The following is a 25,112-nucleotide window of genomic DNA, read 5'->3' as shown; positions in this document are numbered from 1 at the left end:
TGGTGTTGACTGTTCTTTCAAGGGTTACAATTTCTGAAACATTTACTCTAAGCACCTTGAATACCCAAATACATTAATTCATACTGCATTTTGTGCAGTATACACGTGTGTGTATGTATATATATATATATATATATATATATATATATATAGATATACACTGTGTATATATATATATATATATATATATATATTTATATATATATATATATATATATATATATATATATATATATATATATATATATATAAATATCTTCCCTGCTATTATACAGTGTGACTGTAATTGTTTACAGGGTTAAGAACTTAGACTAATTTTACAATTGTGACATTTAAAAAAAAAAAAATCTCTAATGCTTTATGCCATTTCAGAGGTGACATTTTACTAGTAAAGCTTAAAGAGTCAGCAATTATGCGTTGCATTGCAAAATATCTGCATATAAATAACTGTTTTAAAAGCATTTAGAATGGTTATTATTTTAGCAATATTTTGCTGTGTTTTGCAGTCCAATGAAATACATTTTGATAATCCTCTTGGTTACTGTTTATCTTACCTTCTTTTGCTGGAGCCAATCAGGGACAGACATAAATAAGATCCTGCACTGATCAAGCAATTTCTGCGAGGCATATAGTTTGGTGAAGACTCTAAATCTTGCAGGATGTACCCCAACCAGTAAAAAAAAGCATATTTTGCAACGGTAAATTACAGGAAAAGTGGACAAAATAATTTAAATAATAAAAGTACAATACAACAATGTTTACCAAATATGATTTTATTTTTTGTTATGTTTGGTATCTTTTACTTTATTACCAAGAATGAGGAGTATAATTATATGATTTAAATGCCCCTAGATTTACAAATTATCTTCAAATCTGTTTACATTTTGTACAATGAAACAGCATTTAAAAAACAAAAACAAACGGCTAGATTACGAGTTTTTCATTTTGAGCTGTGCTGTGCTGTGCTGTGCTAGCGAGCAGTTTATGCTCGCTGCTCACTTACAGACAGCGCTGGTATTACGGGTTTTTACAACCCAGACAAGAAGTGAGCATTAAACAAAACTTAGCTTATTACCGCACTCCAATACCAGTGCTGCTTACGTTAGCGGCGAGCTGGTGTAACGAGCTCATGCATGATTTCCCCATAGGAATCAACAGGGAGAGCCGGCTGAAAAAAAGTCTAACACCTGCCAAAAAGCAGAGTAAAGCTCCTTAACGCAGCCCCATTGATTCCTATGGGGAAATACATTTTATGTGTACACCTAAGACCCTAACATGAAACCCGAATCTAAACACCCCTAATCTTATACTTATTAACCCCTACATTGCCACAACCTACATTATATTATTAAAGGGCCACTGTACGTAAATATTTTCTATGCCTGTTACTAACTAACTACCCCAAATACGCTTTTTATCAATAGCATTTCATTAGCATATCTCTACCGTATATCAGAAATCTTGTCTGCAAATTTAATTGTTTTCCAAACCCACTCCGTGGGTATCCTTTGCTCTGTACCAATCTGTTTACAGTACCTAGGTTTCAAAATGGCGCTTTAAACACAAAGTTATTGGTTTAAGTATTTTGAACATGCAGTGCTGAAAATAGTGGTCAGGATAACGTGACATCATCGGCGAATAAAATATATAACTTTTAGAACCTTATGAAACTTCGTTTTGGAGAAAATATAGGTCAGTAGGTTTTAATTAATGTTTATTAACTTTAATATGTTAGTTGTTTAGCTTAAAAATTATAACAGAAAGTAATCCTTTAACCCCTAATCTGCCTCTCCGGACACCGCCGCCACCTACATTATACTTATGAACCCCTAATCTGCTGCCCCCAACATCGCTGACACCTAAATTATATTTATTAACCCCTAATCTGCCATCCCCTATGTTGCCGCTACCTACCTACATTTATTAACCCCTAATCTGCCGCCCCAATGTCGCCGCCACTATATTAAAGTTTTTAACCCCTAAACCTAAGTCTAACCCTAAACCTAACACCCCCTAACTTAAATATAATTAAAAGAAATCTAAATAAAATTACTATAATTAACTAAATTATTCCTATTTAAAACTAAATACTTACCTGTAAAATAAACCCTAAGCTAGCTACAATATAACTAATAGCTACATTGTATCTAGCTTAGGGTTTATTTTTATTTTACAGGCAAGTTTGTATTTATTTTAACTAGGTACAATAGTTATTAAATAGTTATTAACTATTTAATAACTACCTAGCTAAAATAAATACAAAGTTATCTGTAAAATAAAACCTAACCTAAGTTATAATTGCACCTAACACTACACTATAATTAAATTAATTCCCTAAATTAAATACAATTAAATAAAATTATCTAAAGTACAAAAAAACAAACACTAAATTACAGAAAATAATAAACAAATTACAAGATTTTTAAACTAATTACACCTAATCTAATCCCCCTAACAAAATAAAAAAGCCGCCCAAAATAAAAAAGCCCTACCCTACACTAAATTACAAATAGCCTTTAAAAGGGCTTTTTGTGGGGCATTGACCCAAAGTAATCAGCTCTTTTACCTGTAAATAAAATTACAAATCCCCCTCAACATTAAAACCCACCACCCACACAACCAACCCTACTCTAAAACCCACCCAATACCCCCTTAAAAAAAACTAACACTAACCCCTTAAAGATCACCTTACCGGGAGAAGTCTTCACCCAACTGGGCCAAAGTCCTCAACGAAGCCGAGAGAAGTCTTCATCCAAGCCGGGCGAAGTGGTCCTCCAGACAGGCAGAAGTCTTTATCCAGACGGCATCTTCTATCTTCATCCATCCAGCGCGGAGCGGGTCCATCTTCAAGACATCCGACACAGACCATCCTCTTCAATCGACAGCTAAGACAAAAAGAAGGTACCATAAAGTGACGTCATCCAAGATGGCGTCCCTTCAATTTCGATTGGCTGATAGAATTCTATGAGCCAATCGGAATTAAGGTAGAAAAAATCCTATTGGCTGATGCAATCAGCCAATAGGATTGAAGTTCAATCAGCCAATAGAATGCAAGCTCAATCCTATTGGCTGATGACGTCACTTAAAGGTACCTTCATTCTGTGTTAGCCGTCGATTGAAGAGGATGCTCCACGTCGGATGTCTTGAAGATGGACACGCTCCGCGCCGGATGGATGAAGATAGAAGATGCTGTCTGGATGAAGACTTCTGCCCGTCTGGAGGACCACTTCGCCCGGCTTGGATGAAGACTTCTCTCGGCTTTGTTGAGGACTTCGGCCCGGTTGGGTGAAGACTTTTCCCGGAAAGGTGATCTTCAAGGGGTTAGTGTTAGGTTTTTTTAAGGGGTTATTGGTTGCTGCGATGTCTGGTTCAGCAGATTAGGGGTTAAAAAATTTATTTTAGTGTTTGCGATGTGGGGGGGCCTTGGTTTAGGGGTTAATAGGTAGTTTATGGGTGTTAGTGTACTTTTTAGCACTTTAGTTAAGAGTTTTATGCTACGGCGTTGTAGTGTAAAACTCTTAACTACTGACTTTAAAATGCTGTACCAGTCTTGACAGGAAATGGTTTACTGCTCACTTTTTGGCAGACTCATAATATCGGCGCTATGCAAGTCCCATTGAAAAAATAGGATACGCAATTGAAGTAAGTGGATTTGCGGTATTTCCAAGTCTGGCCAAAAAGGTGAGCGGTACACCTGTACCTGCAAGACTCGTAATACCAGCGTGCGTTAAAAAGCAGCGTTTGGACCGGCCAACACTGCTTTTTAAGCCTAATGCACAACTCGTAATCTAGCCGAAATGTTCTTTTTTTCTTTATAGAAATGTTTAAATAGCTAAACACATCTGCCATATTTTTTTAGCCAATGAAACTTTTCAGTTAAACTATATATATATATATATATATATATATATATATATATATATATATATATTGATAGATATATATGATAGAGAGAGAGAGAGAGAGAGAGAGAGAGAGAAGGGGGGTGGCTCAGAAACGCTAAGAGGTTAAAACGTTTATTCTTGGTTTACCTAGTATGACTTTTCTAACGCATTTTTCACAAGATCTGTCATGTTAACTGAAATAACAAAATAATATTCCCAGCTGTACCATACACATTGCAAATGTAGTGGAACACCAGTATATATTGTCAGAGGTTAAAGCAATTTATATTGATAATTTGAGGAAGTCAGTATTCATATTGATTTCCCAGAATATAAATCCTTTCAGGTTTCTGATTTTATTTTAAACGAGAGCCTCTACCAATGAGAGCAACTTCTGTTATTGATCACTACTCCTTGGTAAAACAACAGCAGCTTTATCTGGTTTGTGATCTTGTTATAAGGCAGATGGTTTTTATTAATGGTTATGATGTGATTTTTATATTATATTACTGAATTAAATATTAAATAATTTGACATATTATTTATTTTTTATGCATTAGTGAACAAAGTACAAATTATTCACAAATTTCACAGATATGTGACTGTCCTCTCTCTCCCTTTTATTCCTCTCTCTCTGGCCTCTATTTACTAAAGTCTGGCGGACCTGACCTGACAGTGCGGATCCGGTCAGCCAGACCTCGCTGAATACAGAGAGATATACGCTCTCCGTATTCAGCATTGCACCAGCAGCTCACAAGAGCTGCTGGTGCAACACCGCCCCCTGCAGACTCGCAGCCAATGGGCCGCCTGCAGGGAGGTGTCAATCAAATCGATCATACTCAATCAGGTTGAATTCCGGCGATGTCTGTCCGCCTGCTCAGAGTAGGCGGACAGGTTATGGAGCAGCGGTCTTTGTGACCGCTGCTTCATAACTGCTGTTTCTGGCGAGCCTGCAGGCTCACCAGAAACATGGGGCATCAAGCTCCATTCGGAGCTTGATAGATAGGCCCCTCTGTCTCTCTCTCTCTCTCTCCCTTTGTCTCTTCCGCTCTCCCTGATGTCTCTGCGCCTCTATTTCCCTCTCATTTCTCTCTCTCCCACTCTCTCTTCTCTTTCTTCCCCCTCATACATTTCTCAAACCGTATCCTTTCTCTCTATCACTCCTTTCTCTCTTTAACTCTACTTGCCTCTCATTTCTCTCTTTGCCTCCCTTTTACTCCTAATACTCTCCTTCACTCGTCTCTCTTTCTCTCTATCACTCCTTTCTCTCTTTAACTCTACTTGCCTCTCATTTCTCTCTTTGCCTCCCTTTTACTCCTAATACTCTCCTTCACTCGCCTCTCTTTCTCTCTATCACTCCTTTCTCTCTTTAACTCTACTTGCCTCTCATTTCTCTCTTTGCCTCCCTTTTACTCCTAATACTCTCCTTCACTCGCCTCTCTTTCTCTCTATCACTCCTTTCTCTCTTTAACTCTACTTGCCTCTCATTTCTCTCTTTGCCTCTCTTTTACTCCTAATACTCTCCTTCACTCGCCTCTCTTTCTCTCTATCACTCCTTTCTCTCTTTAACTCTACTTGCCTCTCATTTCTCTCTTTGCCTCCCTTTTACTCCTAATACTCTCCTTCACTCGTCTCTCTTTCTCTCTATCACTCCTTTCTCTCTTTAACTCTACTTGCCTCTCATTTCTCTCTTTGCCTCCCTTTTACTCCAAATACTCTCCTTCACTCGCCTCTCTTTCTCTCTATCACTCCTTTCTCTCTTTAACTCTACTTGCCTCTCATTTCTCTCTTTGCCTCCCTTTTACTCCTAATACTCTCCTTCACTCGTCTCTCTTTCTCTCTATCACTCCTTTCTCTCTTTAACTCTACTTGCCTCTCATTTCTCTCTTTGCCTCCCTTTTACTCCTAATACTCTCCTTCACTCGCCTCTCTTTCTCTCTATCACTCCTTTCTCTCTTTAACTCTACTTGCCTCTCATTTCTCTCTTTGCCTCCCTTTTACTCCTAATACTCTCCTTCACTCGTCTCTCTTTCTCTCTATCACTCCTTTCTCTCTTTAACTCTACTTGCCTCTCATTTCTCTCTTTGCCTCCCTTTTACTCCTAATACTCTCCTTCACTCGCCTCTCTTTCTCTCTATCACTCCTTTCTCTCTTTAACTCTACTTGCCTCTCATTTCTCTCTTTGCCTCCCTTTTACTCCTAATACTCTCCTTCACTCGCCTCTCTTTCTCTCTATCACTCCTTTCTCTCTTTAACTCTACTTGCCTCTCATTTCTCTCTTTGCCTCCCTTTTACTCCTAATACTCTCCTTCACTCGTCTCTCTTTCTCTCTATCACTCCTTTCTCTCTTTAACTCTACTTGCCACTAATTTATCTCTTTGTCTCCCTCTTTCAATCTCTTTCACGCTCCTATTACTCTCCTTCACTCTCCTCTCTTTCTCTCTATCACTCCTTTCTCTCTTTGACTCTTCTTGCCTCTAATTTCTTTGTCTCTCTCTCTTACTCCTTTTCACTCTCATTCACTCTCACTCTCTTCTTTTTCTCTCTATCACTTCTCACTCTCTCCCTCTTGTTAACCCCTTTCTCTGTCTCTCTACATCTCTTCTTCAAACTATTTTTTTCTCTCTCTTTTCCGCCGTCTCTTTCTCTTCCTCTCTCTCTCTACATATTAATTTCTCTCATTGTTTCCTTACCATTCTTTCTTTATTCTTCTCACACCCTTTCCCTCCATTTCTTCTTCTCTTTTCTCTTATTCTCTTTGTCTTTATTTTTAGGAATTGCACAAACAATATCATCAAATCTTAATATAATGTCATGGTTGACAATATTTGCATTTTAAAATGGTATATAGAGATCACATCATTATTTACATCTATACAGTTCTCAGTGGAATGGTGTGGCATGAGATAGGCTGATTTTTTACTTACAAGTATTATATTTCCACTTAGTTGCGTAATAATACACCTCACAGCTAAGGTTAATGGGAAAACATGCAATATTCATGAAAATGACACATTTTAAAGGAATAAGTAAATTATTTTTTATTTGATTTTGTCTGTTTTTCTTCACTATATAATGGTTTGATCTACCAGGTGAAAAACCTGATCAAATCCATGTTCTTAGTCTTAGATAGTTTGTGGCCAGTTAGGGAAAGATGTAGATGTGCTTATGATCTGAGCCAGCCAATCCCTGTATACAATCTTGCAGGCTCAGCTAAATTTTTCCCATACTTAAAGATGATAGAGACTTCAACCCAGCAAAAAAGTAGTGGGGAGATTTAAATGTTGCGTGTAATGTCCTTTTAAGCAAAGGGACACAATGTTCCTTTCCCAAAGGTAGTCATTTCAAAGTAAAGACATGTTTTTAAAATTAGTCTTTTTACATATGCACAGTTTGCCACCCATTTCTTATAATTAATGTGGACAATGTTTTCAGAAAGGGAACCTGTCCACATGCTTTTGGAGTCTCCAGTACTGCGTTGGCTGCTGAAATATAACATTGCATGAGAAAATGTTTGTACAGGCCCACAACTGCTGTTGTACAACCTATTGCATGAGAGCAGGGCTTTTCAGTTATCCTAGAATAATGAATTTGTGATGTTTAACATCAGCAACATCTGAAGTTGCAGACATGGTAAGAAGCAGTGATCTAAAGACCAGTGCTTCATATATTTCATTACATTCTTTTTTTTACCAAAATCTGCATCATTTTATTGTAGCGGACGACTCCATGGACATTGGAAAAGCCTTGGAGATGTATCTTACCTACCTTGGGACCAGTTATAGACATATATGAATAATCTTCTGCACTAATCACGTAGTCACTATGTAGAATGTTGTGTGGGTTAAAATTCTGGGTCCTGGGGCATATTAAATTAACAACAGACAAAATAAAAAATGAAATTACACCGTATAGTAGTTTGTTTTTTTACCATGCATACGTTTCCCAATAACATTATCCATATATCTCACGTACCAAAATTTCAGTGTCTGACAACTGACTGTTCAGATTGAGATATTTCAGCATGACAATACATATGTAAGAAGACACAGTATAAAATAAAGACATTTAACATCCCCATTGGACAAGATCTGCTGTAGACTGTAATAACTTTTATTTTCTTAATAACCCTTGTGTTAAGCATCTCTGAAGTATGCGTCTTAAGTTCTTAGATAGTAAAATCTGAAAATATCTTATTAAGCATTATCTTTTGAAAGTGGATATTTTAATTTATATATTTTAATCAAATCACAGGCTAGAATAATACTTAATATAACTTGATTTTAAAGTATGTAAGAAAATTAACATTATTTTTCAAGTTTATACTAAAAAAAAAAACACCACAAAAAAAACAGAACATCTCTTTTCTATATATTGCATAATGATAATGAAACTAAAGTTTTAATATAAATTTGAAATCACACTTAAACAAAAAAATGTCCTTATTTGCAATTTTAAATAGTGCTTAATGAAAACAGAGTTAAATCATTAATTTATCTTCATTGACACATACTTATGTATGTAGATATTTTTGTCATCAGGAATCTTCACTATGTTTAATTTAAATTCTAAATATACTTGGTTCATTTTACATTGAAACATCCTATCACAGATATTACTCCTTTGATTTAAATTGTGAAATAAAACCAGAAGGAATCCAGTGTTTACTGGATTTATACAGACTGAGATAGTGATATATATATATACATAAGTATATTATACAGACTGATATAGTGATGTATATATACATAAGTATGTTATACAGACTGATATAGTGATGTATATATACATAAGTATGTTATACAGACTGATATAGTGATGTATATATACATAAGTATGTTATACAGACTGATATAGTGATGTATATATACATAAGTATATTATACAGACTGATATAGTGATGTATATATACATAAGTATATTATACAGACTGATATAGTGATGTACCTATATATACATAAGTATATTATACAGACTGATATAGTGATGTATATATATACATAAGTATATTATACAGACTGATATAGTGATGTATATATACATAAGTATATTATACAGACTGATATAGTGATATAAATATACATAAGTATATTATACATATTGATATAGTGATGTATATATACATAAGTATATTATACAGACTGATATAGTGATATAAATATACATAAGTATATTATACATATTGATATAGTGATGTATATATACATAAGTATATTATACAGACTGATATAGTGATGTATATATACATAAGTATATTATACAGACTGATATAGTGATGTATATATATATATACATAAGTATATTATACAGACTTTTATAGTGATGTATATATACATAAGTATATTATACAGACTGATATAGTGATGTACCTATATACATAAGTATATTATACAGACTGATATAGTGATGTATATATACATAAGTATATTATACAGACTGATATAGTGATGTACCTATATATACATAAGTATATTATACAGACTGATATAGTGATGTACCTATATATACATAAGTATATTATACAGACTGATATAGTGATGTATATATACATAAGTATATTATACAGACTGATATAGTGATGTATATATACATAAGTATATTATACAGACTGATATAGTGATGTGTATATATACATAAGTATATTATACAGACTGATATAGTGATGTGTATATATACATAAGTATATTATACAGACTGATATAGTGATGTATATATACATAAGTATATTATACAGACTGATATAGTGATGTATATATACATAAGTATATTATACAGACTGATATAGTGATATAAATATACATAAGTATATTATACATATTGATATAGTGATCTATATATACATAAGTATATTATACAGACTGATATTGTGATTTATATATACATAAGTATATTATACAGACTGATATAGTGATGTATATATACATAAGTATATTATACAGACTGATATAGTGATGTATAAATACATAAGTATATTATACAGACTGATATAGTGATGTATATATACATAAGTATATTATACAGACTGATATAGTGATATAAATATACATAAGTATATTATACATATTGATATAGTGATCTATATATACATAAGTATATTATACAGACTGATATTGTGATGTATATATACATAAGTATATTATACAGACTGATATAGTGATTTATATATACATAAGTATATTATACAGACTGATATAGTGATTTATATATACATAAGTATATTATACAGGCTGATATAGCAAACTACTGTATATATACATAAGTATATTATACAGACTGATATAGTGATGTATATATATATATATATATATATATATATATGTAAGTATATTATACAGACTGATATAATGATGTATATATACAGTAGTTTACTATATCAGTCTGTATAATATACTTATGTATATATAAATCACTATATCAGTCTGTATAATATACTTATGTATATATGCATCACTATATCAGTCTGTATAATATACTTATGTATATATACATCACTATATCAGTCTGTATAATATACAGACTGATATAGTAAACTACTGTATATATATATACATAAGTATATTATACAGACTTATATAGTTATGTATATATATACATAAGTATATTATACAGACTGATATAGTGATGTATATATACATAAGTATATTATACAGACTGATATAGTGATGTATATATACATAAGTATATTATACAGACTGATATAGTGATGTATATATAAATATGTATATTATACAGACTGATATAGTGATGTACCTATATACATAAGTATATTATACATACTGTAATAGTGATTTATATATACATAAGTATATTATACATACTGATATAGTAATGTACCTATATATACATAAGTATATTATACATACTGATATAGTGATGTATATATACATAAGTATATTATACATACTGATATAGCGATGTACCTATATATACATACGTATATTATACAGACTGATATAGTGATGTATATATACATAAGTATATTATACAGACTGATATAGTGATGTGTATATATACATAAGTATATTATACAGACTGATATAGTGATTTATATATACATAAGTATCTTATACATACTGATATAGCGATGTACCTATATATACATAAGTGTATTATACATACTGATATAGTGATGTACCTATATATACATAAGTATATTATACAGACTGATATAGTGATGTATATATACATAAGTATATTATACAGACTGATATAGTGATGTATATATACATAAGTATATTATACAGACTGATATAGTGATGTACCTATATATACATAAGTATATTATACAGACTGATATAGTGATGTACCTATATATACATAAGTATATTATACAGACTGATATAGTGATGTATATATACATAAGTATATTATACAGACTGATATAGTGATGTGTATATACATAAGTATATTATACAGACTGATATAGTGATGTATATATACATAAGTATATTATACATACTGATATAGTGATCTATGTATACATAAGTATATTATACAGACTGATATAGTGATGTATATATATATATATACATAAGTATATTATACAGACTGATATAGTGATGTATATATACATAAGTATATTATACAGACTGATATAGTGATGTATATATACATAAGTATATTATACAGACTGATATAGTGATGTACCTATATATACATAAGTATATTATACAGACTGATATAGTGATGTATATATACATAAGTATATTATACAGACTGACATAGTGATGTGTATATATACATAAGTATATTATGCAGACTGATATAGTGATGTATATATATACATAAATATATGACCCTTCCACTCGGTACCTGCTAAATAAATACACAACACAATCATGGGGTACAAAGGCCGCAGCTTTTATTTATAACATACTTTATAAACATCTTTTAACTTAAAACACACAAGGCTTGCCCATAGCAGTCCCAAATTCCACTTTAAAACACCTTACCCACCAAGCTCTCTCCTGCCTCTCCAGGAGGTACCCCCTAACTGCTAATCCAAGGCAAGCACTCTGCCCTTATAGCTGCGACAAACTGCCTAACTACAGGGAGGGAGGGAGCTTCTTCCCCACGGACCTTGATAATTGCTTTGGCGCTCTTTTCTCTCCCCGCCTCCTCTTCTTATAGTGACTCCCCTCTGCTCCTCCTCTCATCCTCTGCCCAATTCACAGTGCTGCACCTACGTTAGGGTCATATGCCCCTACGTAGTAGGCACTCCTACAGGGCTCCATTATACAGACTGATATAGTGATGTATATATATATATACATAAGTATATTATACAGACTGATATAGTGATGTGTATATATACATAAGTATATTATACATACTGATATAGTGATTTATATATACATAAGTATATTATACAGACTGATATAGTGATGTGTATATATACATAAGTATACAGGTAGTGCAGAATTATTAGGCAAGTTGTATTTTTGAGGATTAATTTTATTATTGAACAACAACCATGTTCTCAATGAACCCAAAAAACTCATTAATATCAAAGCTGAATAGTTTTGGAAGTAGTTTTTAGTTTGTTTTTAGTTATAGCTATTTTAGGGGGATATCTGTGTGTGCAGGTGACTATTACTGTGCATAATTATTAGGCAACTTAACAAAAAACAAATATATACCCATTTCAATTATTTATTTTTACCAGTGAAACCAATATAACATCTCAACATTCACAAATATACATTTCTGACATTCAAAAACAAAACAAAAACAAATCAGTGACCAATATAGCCACCTTTCTTTGCAAGGACACTCAAAAGCCTGCCATCCATGGATTCTGTCAGTGTTTTGATCTGTTCACCATCAACATTGCGTGCAGCAGCAACCACAGTCTCCCAGACACTGTTCAGAGAGGTGTACTGTTTTCCCTCCTTGTAAATCTCACATTTGATGATGGACCACAGGTTCTCAATGGGGTTCAGATCAGGTGAACAAGGAGGCCATGTCATTAGATTTTCTTCTTTTATACCCTTTCTTGCCAGCCACGCTGTGGAGTACTTGGACGCGTGTGATGGAGCATTGTCCTGCATGAAAATCATGTTTTTCTTGAAGGATGCAGACTTCTTCCTGTACCACTGCTTGAAGAAGGTGTCTTCCAGAAACTGGCAGTAGGACTGGGAGTTGAGCTTGACTCCATCCTCAACCCGAAAAGGCCCCACAAGCTCATCTTTGATGATACCAGCCCAAACCAGTACTCCACCTCCACCTTGCTGGCATCTGAGTTGGACTGGAGCTCTCTGCCCTTTACCAATCCAGCCACGGGCCCATCCATCTGGCCCATCAAGACTCACTCTCATTTCATCAGTCCATAAAACCTTAGAAAAATCAGTCTTGAGATATTTCTTGGCCCAGTCTTGACATTTCAGCTTGTATGTCTTGTTCAGTGGTGGTCGTCTTTCAGCCTTTCTTACCTTGGCCATGTCTCTGAGTATTGCACACCTTGTGCTTTTGGGCACTCCAGTGATGAAATATGGCCAAACTGGTGGCAAGTGGCATCTTGGCAGCTGCACGCTTGACTTTTCTCAGTTCATGGGCAGTTATTTTGCGCCTTGGTTTTTCCACACGCTTCTTGCAACCCTGTTGACTATTTTGAATGAAACGCTTGATTGTTCGATGATCACGCTTCAGAAGCTTTGCAATTTTAAGAGTGCTGCATCCCTCTGCAAGATATCTCACTATTTTTTACTTTTCTGAGCTTGTCAAGTCCTTCTTTTGACCCATTTTGCCAAAGGAAAGGAAGTTGCCTAATAATTATGCACACCTGATATAGGGTGTTGATGTCATTAGACCACACCCCTTCTCATTACAGAGATGCACATCACCTAATATGCTTAATTGGTAGTAGGCTTTCGAGCCTATACAGCTTGGAGTAAGACAACATGCATAAAGAGGATGATGTGGTCAAAATACTCATTTGCCTAATAATTCTGCACTCCCTGTATATACTATGTTGACAATTTGGCATTCCAGCTTGTCCCGCAGACATTATATAAGATTTGGATTTTCTGTCTGACAATTTAACTCTTGGGAGGGGTAGATTTACCATTAGTCGTGCGGACATGATACGCTGTAGGGAATCATATCTGCTCGTCCTCGCGAAATACCAACAGCATACACGGTCGGCATTTAACATTGCACAAGCATTTCTAGTGAACTGCTTGTGCAATGCTGCCTCCTGCTCACAGGAGGCCAATCGGCCGCTAGCAGAGGGTGTTAATTATCCTGATCGGATCGGGATGATTTCAGTTTTATGACCGTTGCTTTCAGGCGATCTTGAAATGATGAGCATAGAATGCAGCATCAACTGCTTAATAAATCTACCCCCAAGTATGAGCATGCCTAGCAGTTATGGTCGCTAAAACCTCTATATCCCTTTAAATTTCTTTGTGTGATATTTAAACATGTGTGCTGGGATAAAAATCTGTGCCACTGGAGTGATCATCTGTGTGTACACTGGGTTAAATGACTGTGTGCACCATTTAAACATCTGTATCCACAGGGCTAAAATGTGGTGTGCATAGGGTTAAATGCCTGTGTGCATTGAGTTAAAGGGTTTTATTTGCTAGGTTCATTTTCACTGTGCCTACAAACTACCATACCTTAAAAGTAACGTAAGTATAAAATATTGTTTTCGGTGACTTCTGAAAATCCAAATTAATGGTATGTGAAAATTCCAAGGTCAAAGAGCAAAATATATAATTTCTTATGGTCTGGAAACTAAATTACCCAATTTTGTGCTTCATTAAAACACCTTAGGGTGATTTATCAAGTTCTATCAGGTGCAAAAATTCTCATTTTTACCTCTAGGTTCAATTGACAACTTATCTTAATGGATCTCCTTCTGTGTGACACTTGCTTATTACGTTACTATTGAGTAATATATATATATATATATATATATATATATATATATATATATATATATATATATATAGAGAGAGAGAGAGAGAGAGAGAGAGAGAGAGAGAGAGAAATACACAAATACACACACATAAATATGTACATGCACACAGAGATAGACAGACAGTCAGACAGATAGAGACAGAGATAGACAGACAGGCAGATAGATTGATAGATAGACAGATGGATAGATAGAGATACATACATACAAAAATAAAAGGTTCTTTTTACATTTATTTTTTTTATATTCTTTTATGTTTACATGATAGAAACATCACAACTAATTTTATCATTTAAATTAATACAAATCAACTTCTAAACACACATTGTAATTTTTCATTTGCAATAGACACTTAAGAAATCCTTCAATGCTGCATCACAAAAGCATTTCTTATGACCTAATGTCTCACTAATTATAATGAAATTGAATAGCTTTATACATTTTTTATATAATCAATCTGCATATAAATAACTTCAACTCTTGATGCATGATCTCATAAATAATTTAATACATTTGGGTTATGACTGAGCAATATACATTTCTTACACTTTATTGTCTGTCATTGAAAAAAAAAAAAACAATCGGGTGTGCTCCATTTAGTTATTTGCTTTGAGTAACTCATTATTCTAGATTCATTAAACACTGTGTGTTAAATTATACTCTCAATATTCATTTATGTTCTTTGATTTTAAATTCACTATATCTTAATAAATTATTGATTAGAGGCCATTTCCTTACGTAGAATGTATATATAAGATATGGATTTGAAAATCATTTTTAAAAAGGTGAAAGGAAAAAGTATATGAAAATTAACATTTTGTTTTAATAATACCTAACAAAAATAGTGTAAGAGGGTTGGCTGTTACAAGTTTAATAATTCAAATTTGGTTAAAAACCAAACAAACAGAATACACTTAAGTGCACATATTATGGTTAATATCATAAGAACCATAAAATAAAACGTAACTTTTATTAAAATTTAAAAATAAAATGAAGAAAGAATATTTTCTTAAAAAACACCATAATGGACTTAAATATTGGAAGGGTAGAGTGCCTAGCGGTGAGTTGTGACACAAATGTATTATCATGTGAGTGGAATGTCTTGCATGGTGTTCAATAACTAGGCATGATATTATCAGCATTTACAGTAGGATCAGTCAATTACTCAATAATGTAGAGCTTTATTCCCTTTTTCATATTGGGACTTATGTTACCTAACTGATCTTTACATAAACTAAATGCTGGTACCCACAGACTAAATTACCTAGGATCTAATGTGCTCATGATTTATTCATACTATCATCATTATCACCAAATATCCACACTCTTTAAATGACCCAAATTATTAATTGTCATAACATAGTCTGATTATGCAGATTAAAATCTTAAGAAAAACTAACAGCAACGCCACTGAAGTGTTTCACCGCCAAGGCGTTTTCAAAGGGTTTGTTTGAGTTTTCACCAAATTTGAATTGTTAAAATGTAATTAATACACTGCACCTCATCCCTATCAAAATAAATCACTATTTGAATCCATGAGGGAGATGTTTTTTAATTACAGTAGTGCCATTTGTTTACAAGGGTATTGGAAATGTTACAATTTTAACTCAGTGAAAATCTTTGTAGAACAGTGAAAACTCAGTTCCTTGAATGTAAAATTTTGAACTGGTTGATGTTTTTTTTATGGAATTCTGAGAAGACAAAATATGAAGTCAACAAGATTATCTCATCTATAACATTTCTGCCTCTCATTTTTTTTTTTCAAGTGTATCTAGAAATTTGTTTCAGGCTTTTTTTCTATTGTTTACTCTCTAGAAGATAAACTATATAGACGTGTTGTTTCTGAATAATGCATATGTACAGACAGATAGTAGTCTCAATGACTAGTTTGCCGGTGGTTTGTATGTCACTAAAAATAGAAGATTGTTATGTAGGGTTAAGGTCACAAACAATATTTTAATTTATACTTAGAAAATGTAAATGCATTAAACTCAAAAATAAAATTTCTCCAAAATGTTTAATTATGCATTGTAAAATAAATGTTTTTATTACATTGTATATGTGTGTATCTAAAAAAAATAATATGATAGATACAATGACAGACAATCAGACAGACAGATAACAAGACAGACAGACCAACAGAAAACAGAAAGGTTGATTGATAGACAGGTAGATAAAAAGATAAATAGATAAATAGATAATGGATGGATGGATAGCCAGAGAGATAGATACATAGATAATTGAGGGATAGATAGACAGATAGATAGATAGATAGATAGATAGATAGATAGATAGATAATGAAGGGATAGATAGATAATGGAGGGATAGATAGATAAATAGATAATAGAGGGATGGATAGATAGATAGATAGATAGATAGATGGATAGATATTATGACTATGTTCTCAACTATATAAGCTATTACCAAGCCTTCATTTAATTGATGCAATTTATCATAGTCTATATACATTTAGTTGTACTTTTATTACTTTACCAGATGGTTAATTGATTATGTGGTTTTTCTATTGAAGAAAATCCATATTTATCCAAAGACATCCCTCAAGAGAAACATATGACAATCCTGAATCAGTTTTGTGTTGCTGCATATATATTTTTTGTGTGTTTTATGGAGTCCATTAAAATAGTGACGGGTACATATTTGCTTACTGACCATAAAAAACGTATTACAGTTGAAAATAAACTAATTGAAAATGGTTTTATTGGTCTTTGATTAAAGGGAAAAAAACATTCTATACTGAAAACCATTTGAGAAATGAGAGACTTTTATGATTGGAAAGTAAATTTATAGTTCAAAACATTGTGGGCCACATTACAAGTGGAGCGCTAAATATCGCTTTCATGAAAGCGATATTTGCGCTCCACTGTGTCATACCAGTGCATGTTAATGTGTGCTGGTATTACAAGTTGTTATCAATGCAAACACATTGCTGGGAAGCATGTGCTTCCATAGGCTCCAATGGGAACCTCGTTCTGATGCTGTCATAAACGTCATCAGAAGCTAATCGCAGCAAAAGGGGTAAGTAGCGCAGTGATGGCAGCAACTATAAATATGTATGTTTATTAGTATATACATTTATATTTATGTGTTAATATGTGTATATACACATATTAACACATAAATACATATGTATAGCAGCATATACATATATATTTACTGTGAACATACAGTTGTCATGGACCAATATGTAAAGGCACATTTCACTCCCGTCTTTTTTACCCTCAAAATACTGCTTAGTGCAGTTATTTTATTAAAAAAATAAAGATGCTGCTATCTTTATTTTTTAATAAAATACTCTACACTGTATTTTGGGGGCATTTGGGGCACATTTATAAAATTAACCTGATATCTGATCTCTGGTTAAGTTTATAAGCACAAATTGCTACCGTTTGCTTGCGGTAGCAATAACCAGCCACTTGTAATGGCTGATTAATTATTGCACGCCCACAAATGGGGACATTTCCCTGTTTGTGGGCTTGTGATAATTTAGCACTCTACTTGTAATCTAGCCCTGTATATTTTCTTTGAGAAACTATTGGAAATCGCTCTATAAAATCAATATAGTGGCACAAACAAACAAAGTTATTGAACGTTTAACAGTGAGTTTTCTTTAAACAAAAAAATGTGTCCAAAAGATAAATGAATAAACCCACTGAGCAACTATGTCTCACAAAAGTTAATAATGTATCAAAAATAAAGGATCTAGGGCTCGATTTATGACCGCTGCTCCTTAACTCGTCCGCCACCTCTGAGGTGGCGGACAGCAGTCAGCCCCATTAGGATACAATTGGGTTGATTGACACCCCCTGCTAGCGGCTGATTGGCCCCGAATATGCAGGGGGCGGCATTGCACAAGCATTTCACGAGAAATGCTTGTGCAATGATAAAAGTCAACAGTGTGTATGCTGTCGCCATTTATCAATGTGCGGCGGACATGATCCGCTCTCACTATAATTAATCGTCCCCATAGTTGCAAGTGCAGGTGTTCTTCACAGTGATTCAAGGAAAACCTCAAAGGAAAAAAAGATGAACATATATAGTGAAGTTTTGTTTCCATAAAAAGGTAATGACCAGAAGAAAACTTACTTCTGGTCATTACCTTTGTATGGAAACAGAACTTCACTATATTTGTTCCTCTTTTTTCCTTTGAAGTTTTCCTTGGATCACTGTGAAGAACACCTGCACTTCGCGCTAAATCCTTTATTTTTAATACATTATTAACTTATGTGAGACATGGTTACTCAGTTGGTTTATTTATCTTTTAGACATACAAACACACACACACAAACACACACAAACTCACACTTACCCCCACACACACCCACACACACACACACAAATACCACATACATACATGCACGCACGCACGCACGCAAACACACACAAACACACATACATGCATGCACGCAAACACAAACACACACACAAACACACATACACAAATATAATCCTGCAATTTTGTTAAAATTGTTTACAGTACCAGGACACACATCTTGAAGAGCCTTTTGCAAGTTGTTTATCTTCCTTTCGGTAGCCAGTATGGCACATATATAAACAAACTCCTATCAAGTCAACCAATCACTGTTCAGCATGTAGAGGTGTCAGTGATCTGCACTAAAGCAGAAGCAGGCAAAATAAATAGTAAACAAAAATTAATTATACACAGTTCAAAAGTTTAATGGCCCTTTAACTTTAAATGTCAATTAAGCAAAAACATAAATATAATTAAGAATTTCCTGGCTTGTATGCATGAAATAAAAAATATATATTTTTACATTATATATATATATATATATATATAAAGATTTTTTCTTTTTTTTAGCGTCACATGTCAAAAAAAGAATGTTCATCGCTAAACTTGAATCATGATATCTGCAAAATTCCCTGTAAATTTTTTGCTATTTTTTTTTTTTTTTGGACCACTTGCTGCCTTAACGGTGCTCTGACAAAATGCTGAAGGACATTTGGCAGAAGGACATTTGGCAGACGGACATTTGGCCGACGGACATTTGGCTGACAGACAGAAAGCTAAAGAATGTTCCGATTTCGGCCGAGGGCAGATACGTTCCAGAGTGCTCTGTTCTAATCAGAGCCTCGAGCGCCGCAACAGCCTCTGGGAACCTTACCATGGGTCCCAGGCCGCACGTTTTGTAATTCTCTGTCTGGGAAATTATCTATTTATCAAATCTATCTATTTATCTATCAAATCTATCTATCTATCGTATCTATCAAATGTATCTATTGCATCTATTGATCTATCTATCTAATCTATGTATCTATCTATCTATCTATCAAATTTATCTATCTCGTGGCCGGACTGTTATCTGACAGCCACTTGTGTTTTGGCCAAATGTCCGTCGGCCAAATGTCCGTCGGCCAAGTGTCCATCGGCCAAGTGTCCGTCAGCTAAAAGTCCGGCCACGGCCTTAACAGGTTTTACTCTTTTTATATTATAATTTAAAGTGCCAAAATCAGAAAACAGCACACAAAATACCTTTAAATTAAAGTTTTCTAAATATGTTTTCCTTTAGAAAGGATACAGACTGTGACAAAAGACACAATGATTATCTTCTTTGACTTTGCGTTCAACTTTAGTTAGAGATGTTTCAGCTTTGATACATTTCATTGATGAGTCAGGGAGCATCAGTTCCAGGAGTATCATCTGAAAATACTAATAGTAGGATGGTTTTTGTCACATAAATCTGAATCTACTGGGATCAGGTTTAAGACCACCTGTTTACTTCATACTATAGCTAGCTAGATGTTTTCTGACAGCATTAACATAGGTTGGTTATGGACCATTGACCCTCAGACGCTGAGTTGTGCATCATTAAAAGCCTAGGATTGTTTTACTCTTTACCACAGAAGGTCCTGGAATGCCTTACTCATTATGGCGCATTAAGATTTCTACTAGTATCAAACTGATAAAATGTAAGATTTTATCAACAAACTAATTTCGTATGATTCCATGGGGCCGATTTACTAAATACCGAGCAGACATGATGCGCTACAGCGAATCATGTCCGCCCGGCATTGCTAAATGCTGACAGCATACACTGTTGGCATTTAAAATTGCATAATAATTTCTTGTGAAATGCTTGCGCAATGCCGTCCCCTGCACATTCGCGGCCAATTGGTCGCTAGCAGGGGTGTTGATCATCATGATCGGATCAGCTTGGGATGATTGCTGAGGTGGCGGACAAGTTAAGGAGCCACGGTCTTATGATCGCTGCTTCTTAACTTGTGTTTCCGGTGAGCCGGAAACATCGGGAGTAGATTGCAGCATCCGCTGCTTGCTAAATCTACCCCCATATCTCTATCTATCCATCCGTTTGTCTATCCGTCTGTCTGTCAATCTATCTATCTATATACAGGTATACCTCGTTTTATTGCACTTTGCAGATATTGCTCTTTTTTTTACAAATTGAAGGTTTGTGGCAACCCTGTGTTGAGCAAGTCTATTGGTGAAATGCTTGTGCCCTTATATATATACACATATAAACACATGAATTGCCATTGCTCTCATGTGTTAGTATTTACTTTCAACTTGTAATCCGAACTCTAAACCTGACATGTGCAAACACCCACGATAAACCCATTTTCGCTTGAGCATAACTGTTGGCACTCAGCTCGTAATCTGGTGGCCATATGTCTTGAAGCACAGGATGTTTAAAAGGACAGAAAGTGTTACAGAGGTCTGAGTGTATGGAGAGGAGGGGTTGTTGTAAAATCATGAGAAAGTTTTTTTGAGGCTGTCAATATCCAGTGAAAGAAGACAGACAGTGGAGAGGTATAATTATACAAAGAGCATATACTGACATATAATATACCTGGCATCAAGATGTATAAAGATGTGTAACTATGTATACAGAAAGAATATAAAGTTGAAAAGAAAAAAGAGAAAAAAATTAAATACAAATAATAATAATAGTAATGGCATACGTGTGGACATACACTTACCGGTGATTGACTGTTAGGTATGTATCAAGTACCCAGAGTCAGCATTTAGTCCAGTACGTCAGGTGTTGAAGTGCATTATCATTTTCATTTCAAATGTTTTTCTTTCCATTGTGTTTTTGAAGTTGCTTCTGAGAATCATGAATTTTAGATTTTGGGGCCTATCTATCAAGCTCCGAAAGGACTTCAGACTCGCCAGAAACGGCAGTTATGAAGCAGCGGTCACAAAGACCGTTGCTCCATAACCTGTCCGCCTGCTCTGAGCAGGCAGATAGACATCGCCGGAAATCAACCCGATCGAGTATGATCAGGTTGATTGACACCTCCCTGCTGGCGGCCCATTGGCCGCGAGTCTGCAGGGGGCGGCGTTGCACCAGCAGCTCTTGTGAGCTGCTGGTGCAATGCTGAATATGGAGAGCGTATTGCTCTCCGCATTCAGCGAGGTCTGGCGGACCTGATCCGCACTGTCGGATCAGGTCTGCCAGACTTTGTTAAATAGAGGCCTTTGTATGGACTGGTCCGGTTGGGTGAAATGGTGAACAACAGGAGTGCAGTATTTTGTTTCACAGTGATGTTGGATTGAGTGTCTCCGTAAGTTCATCTGAAAGTGCAGTTTTTTTGTCTCTACAATATATTATCCCACATCACATGCAATGCTATGTACCATGTATACCACATTTCCAGATATACATGAATATATATATGTGTGTGTGTGTATATGTATATATATATATATATATATATATATATATATATATATATATATAGTATATATTTAGCTATGTGAGTGTAACTAGAAATATGTTTATTTCTTTATTAGATTGTCAAATATTGAGTTTAAGATTTAGCATTTTTGGACAATGCGTTATTTTTTTATTAAATGGTATTTTTGGTCATAATGGTAATTTTCAAATAAAATACATTTTTCTGTGAGAAGAGAGATTATAAAACTTTAAATGAACAATATTCTTGAAAACAGAAAATGAGACTAAATATTAAAGTGAATTAACAATAATAATAATATAATAATAATAATTATTATTATTACTTCAGACCAATATGATTTTTAATAATTATCAGCACTTGTTTTTCTGCAATATTTTTTCAACATAAAAATACCAATTATTTAGTTAGTTATTTTATGTTCTTGTTCATATTTATTGAATCTATTACCGAAACTTGATAGTGCTGCCAAACAGAATAATGGATATTAATACTTATCCATTATTTAAAATTAACCGTGTTTTCTGAGTTCATTATGAAGAGAAACATTAATGAAAGCCCAATAAAAATTTATCAATAGGGTTGGGTGAATGTTTTTATTATCTAACATTAATATTTTGTCAACATTCATCTACCACCCATAGTTTTTTTAACTAAACATGGCAATGTTAAAAAAAAAATCATTAAACATTGTATTGTCCCTTTAATGAAGGTGTCATATTTACTAAATATTGAATATTACATTTCCTTGTCAAACATACTGACGGATGTTAATTTCAATTTACATTCAAAATGCTTCTAATGCTTTCATTTGAATATTAATTTAATGACACAAAATTTGAAGAAAAGTGAGAAAATAGCAACAACAGAACAAATGCAAATATAGTGACCTTCAATTCACAATGTATTTAAAAGAACTATGTCAATTCTTTTTTTAATAGTTTGACGACTACTCACTATAATAAAATCCTCAAGGTAAAAAATACAGGGCAGCTGAACAGTGCAGACATTTTGTTTTATTAAGAGGCATAGGGGTCGATTTATCAAAGGCTTTGCAAGCAATTGAACCCCCTACGACTACAGGTTTTCACAAGAGAACCTGCAGTTCATATTTAACATTAGACTGCTGCTTTCCTAACCTTTCGCTTCCTCTAAGGTGGCGAATTTTAATCTCTCCGGTCTTGTCTGACCAGGGAGATTGACTGCTCCTGCTCGCGCGTAATTGACTGTGCATGGGCAGGGGGCGGGAGTGCACTCAAGCACAAAATAGCGCTTGTGTGCAATGCTGAATTCCACCAGGGGCAGATTCTGATTGTCTGAAGTGAGAGTTCCACAGGATTGGTTCAGTGTGAAAGAAGTCATCAAGATGGAAGTGGAAGGTGGTGATGATAGGGACTGAGAGCTATTAAAGGAGGCAGCTCGGAGAGTATATAGAAATGAGTGACATAGTAAGGTGCATTGTTATGGTGAGTTCTGTAGATGAGGATTATACATTTGATTCATAGAAGATAATGTAAAGCAACCTAGGGACAGGCATAGAGGAGCAGCAGAGGAGAAACAATAGGTGAGTTTAAAGGGACATTAAGTAGAGAGAGGCCAAAAAGCAAATTCTTTAACATACTTTTATAAATGTTGCATCTCTATAGTGCTGGGCGAGCACAATTTTCCACAAAAAAGAGTTGTTTAACGTCCCTTTATTATGAAAAGAAGATCTTGTTTTCATTATCATTCTTTATAGCGCTGAAAGAGTCTATAAAACAGTGAACTTACTTTTTGAAATGTTGAATTCTACTTTTGAAAATATTTAAATAGTAATATTAAGATTCAAATGATTTTTCTATTTGGGCTGTTGGGTAAATAAGCATTTACATGTTAATTTTGACAATTCTTAGAATTTTTATTTCATACTTTAATATTATTTCAATGATACCAGAATTTACATTTGTTTAGAACACTGAATGCTTGAGCGACCCCGCCCTTGAGGTGCTTGTTTACCGCAAGATAAGAAGCAATGGTCATAGGTGACTAACAGGTCATGTGAGAGCAGGGGGCAGGGTTGCACAAGGGTTTCCTTGTAGAATAATAAATATGGGCATGAAACTAACGGCATCCAGTGCCAGCTGGCTGTAATGACTGACAGACTGCCTCTGCTATGAACCTTTTTCCGCTAAGCAATTGATGGGGCTCATCTTCTTGATTAAGCATTTTATATATGTACTGTATATTCATTTTCCATCACTATTTGCAAATAAAATAAAATGTATATTTCTAGGAAAAAATCTCCATTATGTATATATTTATATGTTTCTCCACTGTTTTTCTTATTTTCTTTTTATTATTATTCATTGGTTTTGGAAAACAACGTGTACCTGTTATTAAATTCATGGATTCTGTTGATGGACCTTATTGTTAAGTGAGCCTTTTTCATTTAGGATCATTTCTCCTGACATTAACATATAGGGCTCTATTTATTAAGTGCCAAGAGAACGAGGTTTGCTATCATCACATACAAGTGTGGACTGTCAATCATCTTGACTGGATTGGATCGGGATGATTGAAATCGGCCACACTTTAGGGTGTGGAGAGGTTAAGTAGCAGCGGTCTTGAG

Source organism: Bombina bombina, chromosome 2 (assembly GCF_027579735.1).
Source record: "Bombina bombina isolate aBomBom1 chromosome 2, aBomBom1.pri, whole genome shotgun sequence".
In the NCBI taxonomy this organism is placed as follows: Eukaryota; Metazoa; Chordata; class Amphibia; order Anura; family Bombinatoridae; genus Bombina; species Bombina bombina.
Note: the sequence above shows the minus strand (reverse complement) of the source record.